The sequence below is a fragment of the Carlito syrichta genome, unplaced genomic scaffold (genome assembly GCF_000164805.1).
Source record: "Carlito syrichta isolate Samal-C Ts95f unplaced genomic scaffold, Tarsius_syrichta-2.0.1 Scaffold312157, whole genome shotgun sequence".
NCBI lineage: Eukaryota > Metazoa > Chordata > Mammalia > Primates > Tarsiidae > Carlito > Carlito syrichta.
In genome coordinates, this window is record NW_007256253.1 from 135,480 (window position 1) to 155,013 (window position 19,534).

Consider the following 19,534-nt stretch of genomic DNA (forward strand, 5'->3'; position numbering starts at 1 on the left):
CTCACTAATTTTCAGTTTCTTCATCAGTAACATGTGAAGTATATTGCAGCTACTGCAAAGTTATGGTTAGGATTAATGAAAGGGTAAAATCTCGGCAGAGTACCTGGCACAAGGTTTAGGCTGAAAATGCAGTACCAGCATGTCCTACTAGCATTCTTGATGATGATGATAAGGTACATCGTAGAATTTTGTGTCTTTATTCATTCAGGTGATGAACAGTTCTCCATTACATTCATTTCTTGGGATTTTGTTGCTTCTGTTGTTGCTATTACGTGCCAAATGGCAGAGAAAACACCACACTTTGGAAGACACATAATCTTAAAAGTTTGACAAATTGGATTATGCCTTTTTTTAATTTATAGAAGTCTAGTTTCCATCTTTCTTATGTTACAGAACCTTAAAATAATAGCATATAATAATGTTATTCAGAACTCTGCACTCTGGTCAATGCTAAACTGTCTCTTCAGAGATTGATTTTTCCCCTGGGTTTCGAGCTCCCTGGGACTGGTGTCACCTCTGCCTGTTCACAGCCGTGGCTCCACTATGGCCCTGGCTCTGATACCTACATGCATACATATGTACACACTACATATATGTACATATATACATATTTCTGTCCATACATCATATTTGCATGTACACATAATTGACTTTACCTGGATATCTCTTCTAAAGCATCGGATTTCCTCTTATTTCCAACCCTTTCAATCTTCTAGCGACTTCAAGTTTCTTGCTCTTCCCCGAATACTCCAAGATAATTATTCTTCTGTAGCTTTTCACAGGCTGTCTTTTCTTGGTGTCAAGTCTTTGTACCTCTCTGTCAACTGGAAAACCATCACATTGAAGAATTCCCACAAGAAACCTTGAAGAGACATCACTAGCTGTGTGAGTCGCTCCCTCGCAGGTGCTAATAGCATTTTGCCTTGGCTTTCTCTGAGTTTGTGAATCTTATTTACGTGTGTCCATGTCTGCCTTCCCATGAAGTCTCTGCCCTGCACGGTTCCTGGCACAGATGTGGCATGAAAACATGAGGCTCAGGTCTGCCTATTGGTTGAGGAAGAAGAGTGGTGACAGAGTTGCCTGGTTTGGAGAAGAGGAAATGTTCCCAATACCACTCTTTTATGATCTCCTGTAGTGTCTTGACAGTGGGAACCGAACTCTTTCGTACGGTTAAAACCCCTCAACAGCTGGGTATGATGGCTCACGCCTGTAATTCCAGCACTTTGGGAGGCTGAGGTAAGAGGAATGCCTGAGCTCAGGGGTTCAAGACCAGCCTGGGCAACTTGGTGAGACCTCATCTCTACAACAAATCAAAAAATTAGCCAGGCACGCTAGCATGTGCTTGTAGTTCCAGCTACTTGGAAGGCTGAGGCGGAAGGATTGCCTGAGCCCCGCAGGTTGAGGCTGCGGTGACCATGAGCGTGCCACTGCACTCCAGTCTGGGCAGCAGAGTAAGACTCTGACTCAAAAACAAACAAACAAACACCCTCAACAACTAATCCTACCAGGTGGCAATGGGAAGGAAAAATGCCTCCTGAATTTCAGTGATCACATTGTCTCCTTGAAAATCCTAAGTTCCAAGCAGAGTGTTTTCAAGTATAGCTTCCATTTGAAGGAAACAATTTCTATATCAAAGAACGTGGACAAGCCACACAAAGGATGAAAATTTTTAAAAAAAGGTAAGTGGAGGAACAAAAAATCATACGCAACTCCAAAGGTCATCTGCTTTGTCACTTTCAGATAATGGAATCAGAGGACAAGCATCTTTGGTATGCCACAGAGAAATCTCCTTTCAAAGTTATGAAAATAGGGATAGCTTTACATTTCCTGAAATGCATCAATGCAGGTGAGAGCACTCATTAAGTGTAACCTCACTTTTCAGGACAAGACAATCTAACACATGATTTTATTAATTTTAAAAGCTTTTTTCCCCCAATAGAGATGAATAAGCAGTTTAAGGATGCTCATAGGAAAAAATATTCTAGTTGAGGGCTACGGGAGTGACAGAGGAAGCAGAGTGAGGGACAGAGTGAGCAGGTAGTGTCCTCAGCTTCAAGATTGGACTAATAAGCTCACAGAGCACACACAGGTGTGGCTCACACATAGGTAGTCTTTCGCAAGGAAGACAGGAAAGTAAGTGCAGCGTATGCATTTTTATTATTGTCATTTTATTATTATTGCTCTAGTTATTTGGCTGTGAGGCACCATTGTGTATTGCACAGACTGTGGTGCCCATTGTCAAATTTCAAATTTCAAAAGGCCCACCCCTTTTTAGGACTAACTACAAAATCTTTCTGTCTCTCTGTTTTCTCATGGGTGCAATGGGACTGTCAAATCAGGGATGTAACAAGAATTAAATGAGCTCACATCTGTAAGGCACTGAGCTCGCCTAACTGCTAGTCTTTTTCTTATTATGTAACATGGAGCTATATAGCTGATGCTTCCTGTTCTCCATGAATTCTGTGATCTACTCCAGTGCAGGGTTATGATTACATAAGGACTTTTTGCATCTCCAGAAGAGCTGACGCTGGGCCTTTACTTTTAACTTTTCTTGTGAAAGTCGGCACCTTAGGGTCTAAGTTTTACTAGTGTTTCAATGTTGAAATATGAATTTTATAATGAAATAACAGATACCCTTGTTCATTTATTTTTTTTAATTTTAAAGATGGGGGTACAGTTCAGGAGTAAGTATACAAGTGACCACTGTACAGGTAAAGTTTGGACTTCCATTTGGTCCTCATTCTGCTTGGTTTGAATTCAAGTACCCTTATTGATGTTGTGTGACCCCCCCTCCCCGGGAGTTTTCCACTGCTGCATATATAATTGAATATTATGCAGCTATAAAGAAGGGTGAAATAATAGACTTCACAGCAACTTGGATGGATTTAGAGTCTATAATACTCAGTGATCTAGCACAGAAACAAAGAACTGAGTATCATTTAATTTTAATGTTATCTTAGATGCCTTTCTTGATTCACTCAAATCTCATTAAACAAGTGCTTTTTGAGTACCTGCTATGTGCCAGGCACTGTTTTAGATGCTTGGGAGACAAAGATTCCTGTCTTCCTAAAAGATTTCTGAAAACCCTTCTCCCCTAAACTGGGCAACTTATACTTTTTATTAGCAAGTTTTCAGATATTGGGGCTCACACTATAAAGAAGGTTCTGGAAAAAAATTAAATATTTTAAAAGCTATGCAAAGTCAAAATTCTCATCTCCCAAATGACGTGAAGATGTGGGATGAACAAAACCAACTCTTTATGTTGTATTTTGTGTCATAAAAGTCACCCAAATGCATAGGCCATTATCATATGCTGAGATTCAGGGTCTATCACTGTGGAAATAAAAACACATAAAAGAAGTATAAAAACAAATAAGGCAAAACAAATCCTGAAAGATTGCCCAAGCAATAATTAAAACAAATAATTGAAAAATACAAAAGACTTAAGATTTACTACAAACAAAAATGAGCCATTTTAATGAAGTCTAAGGTTTCTAATATCTCAGTATAAAAATCAGGGATAACAAATCACCAAAAATCAGAAGAGGAGGAAAGCAAAACAAACTAAACCATATATAGTGCTTATAATCTTCTAAGCACTGTCTACATTCAATCTTATTTACACTTCACAGTCAACCCTAAGGAGGGTTTTATTTTACACTTAATCAGAGAAAACAGAGGATGTGAGAGGGTGAGTATCTTTCCTTGGGTCACGCGGTTAGAATACATCAGAAAGAGGGCATGAACTTGTCCTGGTGGATTGCCTATCCTAAACTTGCTTTTAACAAACAACATTAGATCCCATGGGGTATCCAAAAAATGGACTGTCCCCAAACTATATTTAGCTCTGAAAATGATTCATTCTCTGTTTAACATAGTTTCATCTTCTTGATGCAATGGCCTACCATATTAAAAAAATGTCCCACTCTGCTTCAGGTAGAGACAGAACTAGCAATCAGGCCTGCATTTTCTTCATGAACTCAAGCATACATTGTCCTCGGTCTCCCTGGCACCTTCACCTTAGACACTCTCTTAAGATGTTGGTGATATAAAGCTAGATAAGACAGAAGTCTCCTCTTGAAAGGCTTAGGGTATAATATGGTCAGGAGATAGTTATTTTGGTAAATCATTATAAGATAGTAAAATATGCCAGAGTGATTATTCGTAAGCTCTTTTAATTTCGTTCCCTTCAATTAAATGCAGAGAATACTTATTAAGTGCGGACCACGTGCACAGGGAGTGTCGTTGTAGAAATAACCATGCCGAGAAGGCAACTATTACATACGAAACGGTGTGACGAAGAGAAACACACTGACGCTTGCAGACCTGACGTTTTCACAAGGACACAACTGGCTTCGCCTGACATGATGTTTGAGGAAAACTGACCTAAGGAATTTGCCCCTGTAGTTTTTAGCAAGAACAAAATTTTCACTTGAGCCTCCCCCCCCCCCGGGAGTGTGCTCAGGTTGGAAGATCAATGGAGGTATTTCCAGTGAGGACAAAAACACAGTTTGTTTGTCTCAACCCAAAACAGAGTTATAACAAGGTGAATTCCAATGAACTATTATCTAGCCACCCATTTAGCATATTGCTGTGTCATTTTTTAATGCATACATTGCTAGGCTTTTGAAACAATATTTGGTTATGAATTGATATATCTTTAATCCAGAGACGAAGTAATATTCAGAACTATTAGATTAAACAAAAGCATGCACAGGGAAAAGTGCAACTACTATTAGATTATTGCGGTAAGATTATAGTTTTTTTTTTTTCTGGAAGATTAGTCCTTTGCATCTACAGTTCTGTTTTTTATTTTAATTTCATTTTAAATTGTACTAACCTGTATATTGGGCATTTAAGATCACCCATAAAATTCCAAGTCACATGTCTCCATATTCTAACCAAAATAAAAATTCCAGAATATTTTGTATCTATGGAGAAGGAATTTATAAATGCCCAGGTATTCTAAGTAAAGCTATAAAATATTAGTACACCTAAAGGGTTTAAAGACTTAATCAAAAGAAACTTTTGAGGCACAAAATCTCAGAGCATCTTCATTTCTACTAAAATGAGAGCTTAAATTCTACTGAAATGGAATTTGACACAATTGAGGTCAGATTTCCTATCAATCCCACCCTGTACTCTGGGACATGTCTGTCCAATTAAGGCCCTTTCTTCATTAGTCACCCGGCATCTAGCAGCCAAATCCAAATCTGTGGAGGAAAAGCAATTAGATATTTTAGACAATGATAAGCACATCACAAGCAATCAATTTCTATGGCATTTCTTACCAACTACCTGGTCCAGGAAAAGTCTATAAATGCAAGAACTTATTGCAGGATACAAGGTAGACTATCAGGCATTGATTCTTCACGGTGTGCTTAGACTACTGTGTTTAAAGAGCTATCCCTAATGATGCTCACCTTTAATTTTTCCCCTCAAATAAAAACAAGGAAAGTTAGTTCTGAAGGCTTCAGTATAAGCAAATGAGTGTCTTTATGGTTGTAAAGATGTATTGTGAGACTTTTCACAAAAATAGGATACCAGCAAACTGCTTGGGAGTAATTAGACGTAATCTGATGCATGCAACTTCATAAAGAAGGAAGAGCTAATTACAATCACAATGCACCGCGCTTAGAAACATATTTATTGTGCTTATTTTTAAGATGTTTACTTCACCTGAAAGAAAAGGACTACAAAAGCTTTTCCGTGTAATCAAAACAGAGATCTTCTTTTACCAGCCACACTTATTTCAATTTCCAAAGTTCATGGCAGACAGCATTTTAATCCACATTAACCTCTGGGATCCTTACATGTTTGAAATTAGCATTACTTAAGAAAAAACACACATACGCACCCTCCAGCCTCCACCACCCCGGCCCTCACCCCCCCCATATACTGGAGTCAGAACAAAACACAATCATTTGACACAATAATTTAACAATAGTTTCCTCGAGAAAGGGCGTGGACAGACAAATATTCATTACAGGGTTAAACATGCACTTAACCCTCAACACTGGAGCAAACCACAAAGATCCAGTAGAACTCTCCCAGCACACTCTCATATGTGCTGCCTTCTCATGGAATCGTCATTGCTATCATTAAAATAATACTGACTAGAACCCACGTCTATGTTGTATCTTAAAGTAGAGAAATGAAGATAGATGGGTCATATTCTCATTATTCTAGGTTGGCTTCGAGTCGCTAAGATGCAATATAAAGCAAAAAAACCCCCTTTCACCTTGAACCCCAGTTAATTACCTCTAATTCTATCCAGAACGTGACTTCTGTATTATATAGAAGATACCTGAAATTAAAGTTTAAGTAGAAGGAAAAGGAAATTAGAAGAGTTAAGAGGCTAATTGTAACTTAATAAGAATTCTGTGGCGATGCATCTGCTTCTCTTTAGGGCATGGCTTGCAGAGGCAGGTGCTGGGTCAGTGCTTAAGATTCTGTTCATCTCCTTGCCCTGTGAGGGAAGAAGGGTGTGCATGCAGGTGGGGTGCCTAGGAGACAGTCTGTCAGTTCCACCGGGAACCATGACAGCAGTTCCTGGCTGTCCCTGTCTGTCCCTGGCACTTTGACCACACGGCTTGGGGAGTTCTTTGTACAGTCAGGAGGAGAGAACTTACCTGTGACCCGGCATGGCCTTCTCTGTGATGCAACCTCCGTACTCTCAGTGGCCTGAATGCAAATCTGCTCCCTGGAGAGGGCAAATCATTGAACATATGTTTAGTCTAAAAATATAGCCTTCAAAAAATGCAGTTTGGGAATATGCTAAGATATTTCCTTACACTGGAACCTTCTCTTTGCCCCAAAGATTTGTCACATGGAATTGAATACCTACACATCAATCTGCACATTGTTGCCAGACTAGGATAATTTCAGTGTGTCCTTGTGTATTTTGGAGAAGTTGCCAGCCCTGGTGAAACAAGATGCCTTACAAAAGTTGTGAGCACATTACTACTCCAGGTTTCCTCCCATAGAAGATTTAAATTTAGAACTCATTGAGTTAACATTTTATTTTAAGGCAAGGGAAAGATCTGCAATGCGCTGCATCAATAGTTGAGATGGGATTGGATAATATCTCCTAAATTTATCAATTACCGAACAAAAGGATGCATACAATCTCCAAGATTAAATTCTAAAAGATTTAAGTCAACAGATATATTTTCATAACAAAGAGCTACAATCAAGCACTGGTTGGGTTTACAACAATGTCAAGATATGCAACAAAGACACTTTTTAAAATACCACGAGCCTGATTAAAATATCAGCCAAATATATCTTTTTTTTCCCTCCAACATTTATGTTTTCAAAATGTGAAACTCGTAGGAACCACTCGAGAGCATCACTGAGTCACGAAGAAAATTAAGTTTTCTCCAAAGCTCTGGTGCCACCTAAATCAGCTTTAGGTCAAAACTGAAGACTTTGCAACAGGTCAGAATTCAAACAGCCAGGCCATGCTGCTGTGAGGGCCAGGATCCCCACCTGACCTATCCCAAGTCTACAGAGAACGTCTCAGATAGAGATACGGACATAACCACTGCCTCCAGAATCGCGTTTTCTCACCAAAAGCCACATACACAGGAGGTACTATTGTGATACACACATGCTCTCTGCCTCTCTCTCTGTATGTTCTCACAGTGCAAATAACACACGTATAATACGACAACCTTGAGAGAGCACGCACTGCTGGGAAACATTACCTTCTGTGCTGCCGAGGATTCATGAGTTCTCACCAGCTGCCTGGATCTGTCCGGACATGTTCCAGTGCTCATCCCGTTAAGACTGGCAATTAAACAGAGTGTTACAGCTAGGAGACCCCAAATTTCATTCCATCCTCCTCTCCTCTTTGCAGGACTGAATTTGATAATTCCCCCACTAAGTAATTGCATGTGGACACATAGCTGTGTGTGTACATGTGTGTATGCATTCCTGATGCACCCGCACAAAAAATGACAACCCTGTAATAATAAACTAGGGATTCCCTGCCATGAAAGAAAATGAATTTTACAAGAGTACAAGTCTTTCATAGCTGCTTTAAACAACTGCGTGTTTAAAAAGACACCTACTTCGATGTGATATTTTAACTTGTCCTGTCTCCTTAGGCCGGAGGCTGGCACGAACAGGTCCTAGATGGTGAACCACTGACTGTACAGGAAAATGGAGTGTGGACTTTAAGAGTCATAATCTGGGAAGAAGATAAAGGCAAATGAGTAGATATGAAATTCTTGCAAGTCTATGACATGTTACAAAGCGGGGATACAAGCAGAATCTGTAAAATGTCATCAAAATATGCAAAGAAACTTGAAGAAGAGCACGTTGTGTGTTTGCTAAAAACCACTCTGTTTGCCGAAATGAGAATGCATTTGAGCAAGGGACTGGTAGGCTAGGCAGATTGTCAGGAAGCAGAAAAGGGAGCGAGAATGACCAAAGTTAAGAGACCTAATGATTCGTGACACCTTCCCTCAAAATAAATCCAAACGTGGGGCCGGAATAATAAATTTTAAAATCACGCGCTGATTGGCAACCCAGATTCTGCTTTATGAGTGGGGACAAGCAAATTTTCTGTGATAGTTTGTCGTATTTAAAGACAGTGTAAAACTCTCATTGCAAACAGTTGTTTACAGTGCGTTTTTCAGCGCCGAGCTGTTTTAAAGCTCAATTGTGCATTTTGCAGATAAAGTGGGAAAACTAACTGAAGGCTGTATTGTAAGCAGTGGTTGCCGTGGAAACCCCAGTTTCAAGAGCTGGTTCTCCATTACCACTTAATTTAGGCTTCCTAATTGCATTCCACTAAATCGGTAGCGACAATATCTGCAGAGCAAAACTGCATGCCCAGTCTAGCGCAAACCTCTTTGAAACAGGCTTTTTGAAAGCCAGGAGCTATAAAAACTCAGCATGACGCGGAGCATATGAGAAACCTGTAGTTCAAATGTACCACTGCCTGCTTTCTCACCCTTGGTAAGTTCAGTGCGCTCCACACCAATCTATTAGTTCAGTCTACCTGAAAGATCATAAAGCTCTGCCATGTGGAAACTCATCTGTCCAGCAACACATCGGTGCAAAGCAGATTTAATTGTGCTCCCGACCTGGTATCATGTCCACCTTATTTTACTAGCCACCAGCAGGTAGCCAGCGCACAGCCTCGCTTCCCTTGAAGTGTCCTCGCCCCACCAGACGAGGAGAACAATCCTCGCTCCGTTCAAATTATTTGCCTCTGTTGGGCCGAGCGGAGGGCTAGACCGCCCATATGTGACCTGAAGAAGAGGCTTGTCAGAACCACTAGACATAAAAGCATTCCAATTATCGACCACACTGCTTTAATCGAGGAGACAACTAATATGATAGTGTAAGTGACTGCAACAGTGAGGAGCTCTTCGTCACTGTCAGATTAACACTTGAGTTAAACTCTTGTAAATCAGTCACATTACGCGGCGACTGGAGAAATAAACACAGACCTATTAGGCTCCGGATTCCAGAGGGCTCTTTCTGCAAAAGAAGTTGCACTGATGCCCTGTTCATCTGAATTCGGTCATGCTTATGATTTTGCAATGTGAGTGACACGGGCGAGATTTAAGTTGCCGTGATGAGGTTCCGAAAGGCAAGCGGATGCCTTTGGTGGCCAAGGAGAAGCCCAGCCTGGCTCCGCGGGGGGGCACCGCCGGGCACGGGGGCGGGGGGCCTTCTGTGTGAGCTGCTGGTGGGAGAGGAAGCCGGCCCACCCCTGGCTGACAGCGAAAATCCCACAATTCTCATTTTCTCTTTAAACAACGAATGCTTTCAAGTACAATGCCTAGCTATCTTGGAGTACAGGACTCCATGCCAATCCCAGGCGAAGCTCATCATTTCTTCGCTCAGGTCCTGAGGCTCTGGCATCTATATTGTAGGCGAAGCGACTCTTTTGCTCCAGAGAGACAAGCAAACAACTGTAGCGTTTTATCCTCTCCCTGGCATGGGTGCTTGTTGCTAGAGCAGCCCGAGAGTTGCTGCCAAGCACTCCACTATTGTCTTCTGTCTCCCAAGGTTTTGGGCACCCCTGCCCTCCCAACGGCGGGTCTTCTGCAGGAATGAATGAGGCATTTTCCAGGACAAGACTTTATGAATGGGGCAGGCTATGTATGACAAGGCAGGAGGCTCCTGTGCATTTCCTGGATTAAGAGAGCAAACGTGAAGGAAGTGTGCATCCCAGTTTCAGCAGCAATGTGGAGGACCGGGGAAGTCGGCAGCACTGACCAGATGGTGACAGAAAGCCTCCCCACTGAGTCATGATACAGAGAAGGAGGCGATGGATTCCAAGACATGTCAGAGCCCGGGACAAAGGAGATTCTAGTATAGGAGGAGGTGCTCTTCCAAGGTCGTGGGAGTGGCTCTTACTGTTGCACTATCTTCATCGACAGGAAGTTGAGACGCCACTGTGGGTGTGGCAGGGTTGCACATCACCTTTGCATTAAGAGGAACGACTCATGGTTCTGTGATTGAGAGCGTGCGGCCTTGGAGACAAAGTTGGAGCAAAAGTATGAGTTAAAGCTCTGGGATTTTAGTTCCTCTCAGCGGTGCAGACCTAATCCAAGTACTCTCTTCTGATCCCTGAAAACTGTCTAGGCATGGGCTTCAGGGTGTGCAAACACGTCTCTAATTCAGATGCACCTGCAGACTGAGCGCTTTCGTGGTTCCTTTCTGTGTGTTGCTACCTCAGTGTGGGTGGAGAAAAGCAAACAAAGTTTGTTTTGTGCAATCACCTTTGCTGCCGGGCGCTTCAATAAAGCAAGTAAAAGTTAACCCCCTCCCTCCCCCGCCCCCCCCCCCTTTGCTCTGGGCTGCTGTCCCGTGTTCTTGTCTGGAAAGCACTGAGAAGCAGCTCCCAGCAGAGCCGGCAGGGGAAAGTAGAGGCAACTTTGTTGAAGCATCAGGTTCCTGCTAATTTCCTCCTGGGCTACTCTGATGAAATCGCCTCTGATTGTATCTGTGTTCTCCCAATTTGCTATTGCTTATCTCTGATCCACCCACGAAACTAATAAAACAAAGGACTGATGTTTCCTTCCGCATTCTCAACAATTACATCTAATTCTAAAACTTCTTTGATCGCCCCTCCATTATTCTAAACGAAAACCCCAAATCTTTGGGCTTAAAAATCAAGACTTGCTTCAGGATGTAGCCTAGGTGTTCCATGGAAAGAAAATTGCAGCCGCCACAGAAAAATGATTACTGCTGAATTACAAATCACGGAGAGTTGCATAAATAGTTATGAGAGAAAATTGCAGGATAATGCTGCTGATAGAATCAATAGCATCCTTGATAGTGATATACCCAGGGGTTCTATATATTATCTATCCGCCAAAATGTCAATATCATAAAACCTACATAGGGATTTATATCAACATTCATTCTCTGTTAATTCCCAAGTGAATAATAAATCAGATTGGATACCTGAAAGATCGTCTCCTCTAATCGACTTGCTTAAGAAACTGGTTAAACTGGCCATTATGTTATTCCAACTAATGGTTGTCAGGAAGCATTCTTCTCTCCTTGAAAATGTGTACAACAGTTTTGCATATGACCTGTGGTGGCAAAGGAAAAAATAGATACTTCATATATTCTATTAGCAATTAGGACTCGTGCAATTATATTTACTAAAATATTTCATATTTACATTATTTCCCTTTGAATTGCAATGGCAAGTAAGGGGCCTGGAGCATAAGGGGTGCTCCCTATAATGCGTTTTGAAGAAACAAGTATACATTGATCAGGCTTTCTTTATCTCTTTATCTTAAGCTACCACTGTTCATTTTCTCTTCTTTCTTTCCATCAAACATCCTTTGAATTAATTAATCTGTGAATTGTCAAATGTTAGCCACCTATATACATTTCTATAGAAAGATTAAAGATGCATTTAAAATGGAAGCCTTTTGTGACTTTAGAATGACAGCATAAATGAAATAGATGCCCATAGGTCCTATGCTTAAAGCAGGTGTCTTTGAAAGTGGCAAAAATTCTCTCAGCTCACTAGGGGAATGTGGATTAAATCTTACTAACAGAAATATGACTTTCATATATATCTCTTTACAAAAAAAAAAAAAAAGTTTTGAGAGTGCCCCATCATGGCCTGCATATTGGAACAATATTCAGTATAAAAATATTCTAGTAAAACAAACATTTTTCTTTGCTCTCTCTTTTTAAAATCAATTCTTCTATCCATTTGTTTGTCTTGCAGAGGAATTTGGGCCGATTTGAATAATAAAGCAGCTATTTCCTGTATGTTTTAGGCACCAAAAAATGTTATCCAAAGTGGTCCTGTGGCCCTAGGTTGGGAGCTGAACATGGCAAAGTGGCCGGAGCATCACCTGGTGGGTTTCAAGGTCTTTGATCATTTGGCCATTGTCTTTACACTAAACCCATTAACCAATTCCACTTGAAACAAAGGTTGATCAGAAACTCTTGATTTAATAAGTTTAGATTTGCTACTTTAATTCTTCGGAGAAAAAGGCATTAGGAGAAATACACATGGAGTCTGGGCAGGACTGGCTATACATATCAAGGAGCTCTATGAAAATGAAAATACAGCCCTCCCCACCTCCATAAAAAAATGGTAAAGTGTAAAACTGAATCTGAAGATAGCAACAGCAGGATGCTAAAACCAGCATGGGTCCTTCAGAGCACAGGGCCCCGTGTGGCTGCTGGCACCCTCTCCCCGCTCCGCAGCTGGCCTTGGTCAAGATTCAAGTTCACATCCCCCTTCGCTAGCTGTGTGATCTTGAGCAACTTCACCTCATGTGGCCCTGGTCTTCTGATCTATAGAATGTGGCCTTTGAATGCACTTGACCTCACACTGGTATGGTGCCTGTGAGAATAAAACGTGAAAGTGCTTTGTAAATTTTGAAGCATGATAGAAAATCATGTGCTAGGGTATCTTTTTTCCGAATTAGTATTTTCTAACTGTTGGGTTGTGATTAGGACTGGGAAGGGACAAGAGTATGATACCATTCATTGTGGTCTTTGCTTCGATTTCTCTCACCCTGGAGTGCAGGAAGTTGATACTCCTCTCGGGCTCCCTGGCTTTGGGTCCCATGAATACACCATCTTGTTTTTCTCTGTAACAATAGCAATCACCACATCCTGTCTTGGGTCCCCACTTTCACAGGTGAGGCTGTCACCAAGAATTAGTGGTACCCCCGGACGTATCACATAATGGAGCTCCTAAGCCACTTTTCTGGGCCCTCATAGTGTGACTATAACAAACTCCAGTTGAACCCTCACTAAGTCAAAAGGACATGATTCTCCCCTCAGACCCAGGTAGGAAAAATACTTGCTGAAGACAAGCAACTCCATGGTGGAGACACCTCCTGGAGGTCTCTGAAGCAGCCACTTCCCCAGGGGCTCCCTAAGGACAGACATTTCCACGGCTTCTAAGCAAAAAGGCCAGGCTCGGCCGGGCTCGGTGGCTCAGCCTGTAATCCCGCGCCTTTGGGAGGCTGAGGTGAGTGGATTGCCTGAGCCCGCGGGTTCGAGACCCGCCTGGGCAGCGAGACCTCATCTCCATAATAAATCAAAAAATCAGCTGGGCGTGGTCGCGCATGCCTGTAATTCCAGCTACCTGGAAGGCTGAGGCGGAAGGATCGCCGGAGCCCAGCAGGTCGAGGCTGCGGTGGCCGGGAGCGGCCACTGCACTCCAGTCTGGGCGACAGAGTGAGACTCCAACTCAAAAAAAAAAAAAAAAAAAAACAAAAAAAAACAAAAAGGCCAGGCTCACCCTTCCTCTCTGCACAGACACTTCTGAGTAGATTGGCTTGTGAAGTGGGGCTCCAGGAGGCTTGGAGCCATGATGGATTATATACTGCCGTAGGTTGATTCAGTCTAAGCAGTAACTTCTCAGATGTTTCCACAGAAGACTGTTGGTGTGCAGTCCTGGTGTGGGATGACTGGTAACCATTGAATGGCTTCGAAATGTCAGGTGCCGTATCAGAAACTCATGTGGGCAAAACCCACCATGAACAGATTTGAAAGACAAACTCTGGCAAATGTGTACCATAAAGGCTGATGCCTTTCATTAACCCAACAAAGAGCTCCCCAAATTTATCTATTTTTTTAAAGTTTATCATAAATTTTGCTGATAAAAAGAATGTGTTATACATGATTTGCAAGTAATGCACAATACTCTTTGCAATGACTTTAACGTAGCCAATTAATCCTCACAGATTTCTTTTATTGATTTTTGCCAAACTTTTGTATCCAGAACCAACCTCTGATTGCAGTTGATGGATTTGTAGAGTCGCGAAATAACTTTTGGTAGATATTTTTATTTATGTCAACAAATGTTGAAAAGATGAAAGTAAAGCAACGTTTCATATATATATACATATATATGTGTATATATATATGGCATATCTTATTTATTATTTATTTACTTATTTTTAATTTTTTTATTTTAAAGATATGGGGTGCAATTCAGGGTTAGGTATAGAAATGTTCGTTATGCAGGTACCCTTGTTGAAGAGGTGTGCACCTCCCTCTTCCCCAGGCAGATTCCCACTCCTGCCAATCCCACTTCCCCATTCCCCTTTCAGCAGTTTCCCACTACTGCCAATCATTTTCTTATAGCATTACGATAATTGTTCAAGGTCAGCTTATGAGTGAGAACATGTGATACTCAGTTCTTTGTTCCTGTGAAAGACCACTCAGTATTATAGACTCTAAGTCCATCCAGGTTGCTGTGAAGTTCATGATTTTGTTTTTCTTTATGGCTGCATAATATTCCATCATGGATATGTTCTGATTAGATTGGCTTTTTATCCAGTCCTCTTTTGATGGGCAGCATGGTTGGTTCCATGTTCTTGCTACTGTGAACAATGCTGCGATAAACATACGCGTGCAGGTATCTTTTTGATAGAGTGATTTGAGTTCTTCCGGGTTTATTTCCAGTAGAGGGCCGGTGGGGTCATAGGGAAGGTCGATTTTTAGATCTTTTAGGAATCGCCGCACTGTTTTCCACAGAGGCTGTACTAGTTTACACTCCCACCAACCGTGTAGAAGTGTTCCCTTTTGGCCACAATGATGGCATACTTTCAACAGAGCTCCCCAGATTTAAGATGGAAAAGATGAACAGTCTGTAGCCGAATGGGCAAAGGCTATCAGCAGCCTGTTCGGTTAAAGGATATGACCCTTAAACATGCTACAACATGCCCAACCTCTTTCACAGTGAGAGAAATGCAAATGAAGAGGACACTTAGACACCAGACTGGCAAAAGTCTCATGTTTGTCAGCATAATTTGTGGGCAGGAAACAGGCCCTATTATTTATTGCTGGGGAGAATGCAAGATGGCATGACCCTTGTAGAATGAAAATAAGCACTACCCAGAAAACTTATAGATGGTTTCACTCTTTGATCCAGAACTCTCACTTCTAGGAATTGATCCCAGATACACTGCCAAAGATACTCTAAGGCATAATCACAAAGGTATTCCTGGTAGCATATTTGTATCAGCAGAGGATCAGAATCAACCCAGGTGTCTCCATTAATAGGAGACTATGAAAATAAATAATAGAGCATCCACACAAAGAAAGTCTATCCACACAAAGAAAGTCTAAAAGAAAAAAGAAAACAAAAAACAAAAAACAAATCAGAGATATAGAGCACAGACCTTTTACGTAAAAGAGGCAATATAAATATATTTACCGATTTGCGTGTATTTTAAAAAAGCAAGCCTGGAGAAATAAATTAAAAATAAATATAAATTTTACTTAGAGGGGAGGGAAGAGGGAACAGAGGGAAAGGAGACTTCTGAACTCTGTCAATGTTTTGCAGATTCAAAAAAATATACAATTTTAATTTTAAAATATACTGAAATGAAGGAGCATACTCTATATCAATTTGGTGACATAATCACACAGAAAATAATTATTTCCAGTGACTTTAGAAGACATAATGTAACTTGTGCTTCCATAGTGAAATATATTTTAGGGACAAACAGAGTTGCAACAGTGTTCAATTCCATTCAGTAATCTTATTGTTAGTAGCAATATGGGTAATGCTACTTTGTGATTATTTTCTATATTTTGCAGGAAATAGCAAATGAGTAATTGGAAGCCAATATTTTTAGCATATTGAGAAAAGAAATATAGATGTAAAACCAAAGGAGATAAGAACAATTCCTGCAATATGCATTTCAAATATTAGTATTAATTTATGACTAAATAATTTGTTTACTAGCCCTACCTGAAAGTGATGGTGTCTCTGTAGCGATGACTATTCCTAATGCCTAAATGGTGTTCCATAATTATAATTCCCTATCGAAAGGAGCCAGTCTGGGAAAGAAAACATATAAATGAGCTGGAACATCTTGATGTGCTAGAAAGAAAGGAAGCAATCAATGACCAGTGGGCTTATGTCAAAATGAAATACTAGACATGGAATATTAGTATGGAAGGGCACTACTGGCCAAAGGTAGAGCAATTCGAATATCAGAAAATGATGCCTAATTGATTGAAATACAGTAAATATGTAACCACACACACTCTCGGTGATACTTTTAAAAAGGGAGTTTAAAGACAATAAAACACCAAACCAAAGCACACAAACACACATAGAGAGACACAGAAAGCAAAACCATTCACTGGTGATCACTGAAGGTACTTAGAACTCCGAATCCTTGGAACATTGGCAACCGAAGGAAACAAATCAAGCATTTATCCTGCCTTCAGAGTAGTAATGTAGTAGCCCTAATTAATGAAGAAAAATTATTTACAAAAAAAAGTGGAGAAATTGACTGAATTAGGTCACCATTTACCAAATGTAATGGACGGGCTGACTTAAGCAAAGCACATCAGTGGAAGAAACTATGAGATGAAAGTATGCCAGGAACTTTACATTCGAGGGGTTAGACTGTCACCACCTCACCCACTGCCACGTAAGTGTGATTGTGCATCCAAAGATGGTCACAACAGTATCTCCTATCCTCTTTTAGTACTGTGACCTTGAGACCGTTTCTAAGCATTTTCATCTGGGGTGGTCCTGGGTCTTGTTCCAGCCAATAGCATGAAGCCAGTGTGGTGCTCTGGAGCTCTCAAGAGATCAGTGGCTTGTGCCCGAAACACTCTCTTCAAAGTCAATTGTCATGGAAGACAACCCAAAGACCATCATATCATGGGGAAGCCCAAGCTAGCCATGTGGAAGGAGGCTGCACTGATGGCCAATGAGGAACCAGGCACATAAGTGAAACCTTGTGGAACTCATTGGCCCCACCACCAGCTGAATGCAGTAGAATGCATGATTCCAGCTAACGCCACACAGGTGGATCAGGAAAAATTGGCCATCCAAGTTCTGCCCAAACTAACCTTTAGACCTGTGCACAAATGAAATGGTTAATGTTTTAAGCCATTAAGTTTTGGGGGTAGTTGTTATGTAGCAACAACTGCATAATAATTAGAAAACCACTGTTTTGTGAACTGTCATAAAGTATCTGATTCAGGCAGGCACAGATCATCAATGAGGAAGCCAATAAAGAAAGGTAGGGATTTTTATATTGGAAAGAGTGGCTGAACCTCACTAAGGGTGGGATCACTAGACAGCTGGGAGGGTCTCTTGATAGGCTGCAACAGAGAGTACACAGCTCCACTTGTGAAATATGCTTGCAGAAAAAGCAAAACACAAACGATTTAGAGTTAGAGTGATTCTTTAGAGCTAGCCTTCAATTTACGGAAAATATGGAGGTAGAAATACAAGTCAAATGACATTGAGAAGCGGTGAACAGATGAATGCCGGGAGAGTCACTTCTATAGGACCACTGATCTGGCAGACCTTCCAAAAGCCAATGACATTAAAAAAAAAAAGAGTACGGGCCAGCTCTGGATCAAAAGAGGCTTACTAAACTATTAGCCAGGAAATAGATGAATCTTGTTGGACTCCTGATTCACACAGGCCGAGTGGCAGTAGACCAATGGATATACTTTGGGTAATTTGAATATAGAATGCGTGCCTTAGGACACCAAAATTTTTTTTAAAAAATTTAAGCATATGATAATGGCATGTTAGTTATGTAAGAAAAAGTCTGTTTTTTTTTTCTTTTTTAGACATACATGCAAAGCACACAAATGTGAAATGACATGAAGGTTGAAATTTATTTTGCAATTCTTTATTTTGTAATTATAAAGAAAAGAAGGAAGGGAAAAAGAAAGACAGATAATTAAATGATGTAAATATCTTGCTAATGGTTGGGTCTGTGAGGAGATACAGAGACTCATTATATCAAATGTTTCTTTCCTTTTGCTTATGTTTGAAAATGTTTTATAATAAAACTTGCATAACAGAAATTTAGAAATATGAAAATTCATGTAAACTTCTTGTTTAAATCATATCAGTATTTGTTCTAATCTAAAAGTATGACTTTCAATTGACAATGAAAACACCTAACGTTTCTCCCCAAAAGCTGTAGTAAAATCGATGTTCCAGAAAGACCTGCCACCACTTACATTAAGCTAAGCAGCCAGGATTTCTTATATCCTTACCCCTCAGTACAGATTCTCCTGTTAATTAGTTCTTGCTCGTTCTTGTAACGGTTTTCAGTGTTATGTGTTATCTATTTAATTATTTCTAGTTTACAATTAGTACATTGTAAGTTCTTATTGGACACTGATATGGTATGAAGAAATAAATTTAATGTAAACTTGACATTTCTTGACCCTCTTCCTCTGACTGCTGTTAATAACTAATTCAAGGCACAATATGCTTCCTGATGTGGACTCTGGAGTCCACCTCCCTGGGTTCAAATCCTGGCTCCACTGCTACCGGTCATGCGACTTTCGACAGTGACTTCCTTCTCTGTGTCTGTGTCCTCATTTATAAAATGAAGATAAAAACAGTAGCTCCTATTTGTACACCATGTCCATAGCAGCGTTACTCACAACAGTAAAAAGGCAGAAACAGCACAAGTGTCCATGGATGAATGAATCGATAAACATGTAATCCACGTAGTGGACTATTACTCAGCTTTGAAAGGAAGGAAATTCTGCAGCATGGGTGAACCTTGAGGACATTATGCTAAATGAAGTAAGCCTGGCACAAAGTATATGATTCCACTTATACCATGTGCCCAGGGCAATTAGAGACAGAAAGTAGCATGGTGGTTGCCAGGGACTGGGGGCAGAGAAGAATGGGAAACTAGTGTTTAATAGGGATAGAGTCAATTTTGCAAGGTGAAACATTTGTAGAGATAGTTTGTACAACAATGTGAATGTACTTAATGCCCCTGAAATGCACACTTGAAATAGTTGAAGTCATATATTTTATGTGAAGTATATTTTGTTACCATTAAAAAAAAGAATTAAAAACTGGAAAAAACCCTAGCACCTCCTGGGTAGGGCTACTATTTAAAAATCATTTGAAGATATCCCAAAGAAATGTATAGCAGGGTGACTTACACATAGCGTAGGATAGCTGGTAACTTTAGATGTTCATATTACTACTTTTTTTCCACTAGAAAGACAAGGCACTAACCTGATCAACAAATGCCCTGTAAGGTGGGGCCCTTCTTTTTGG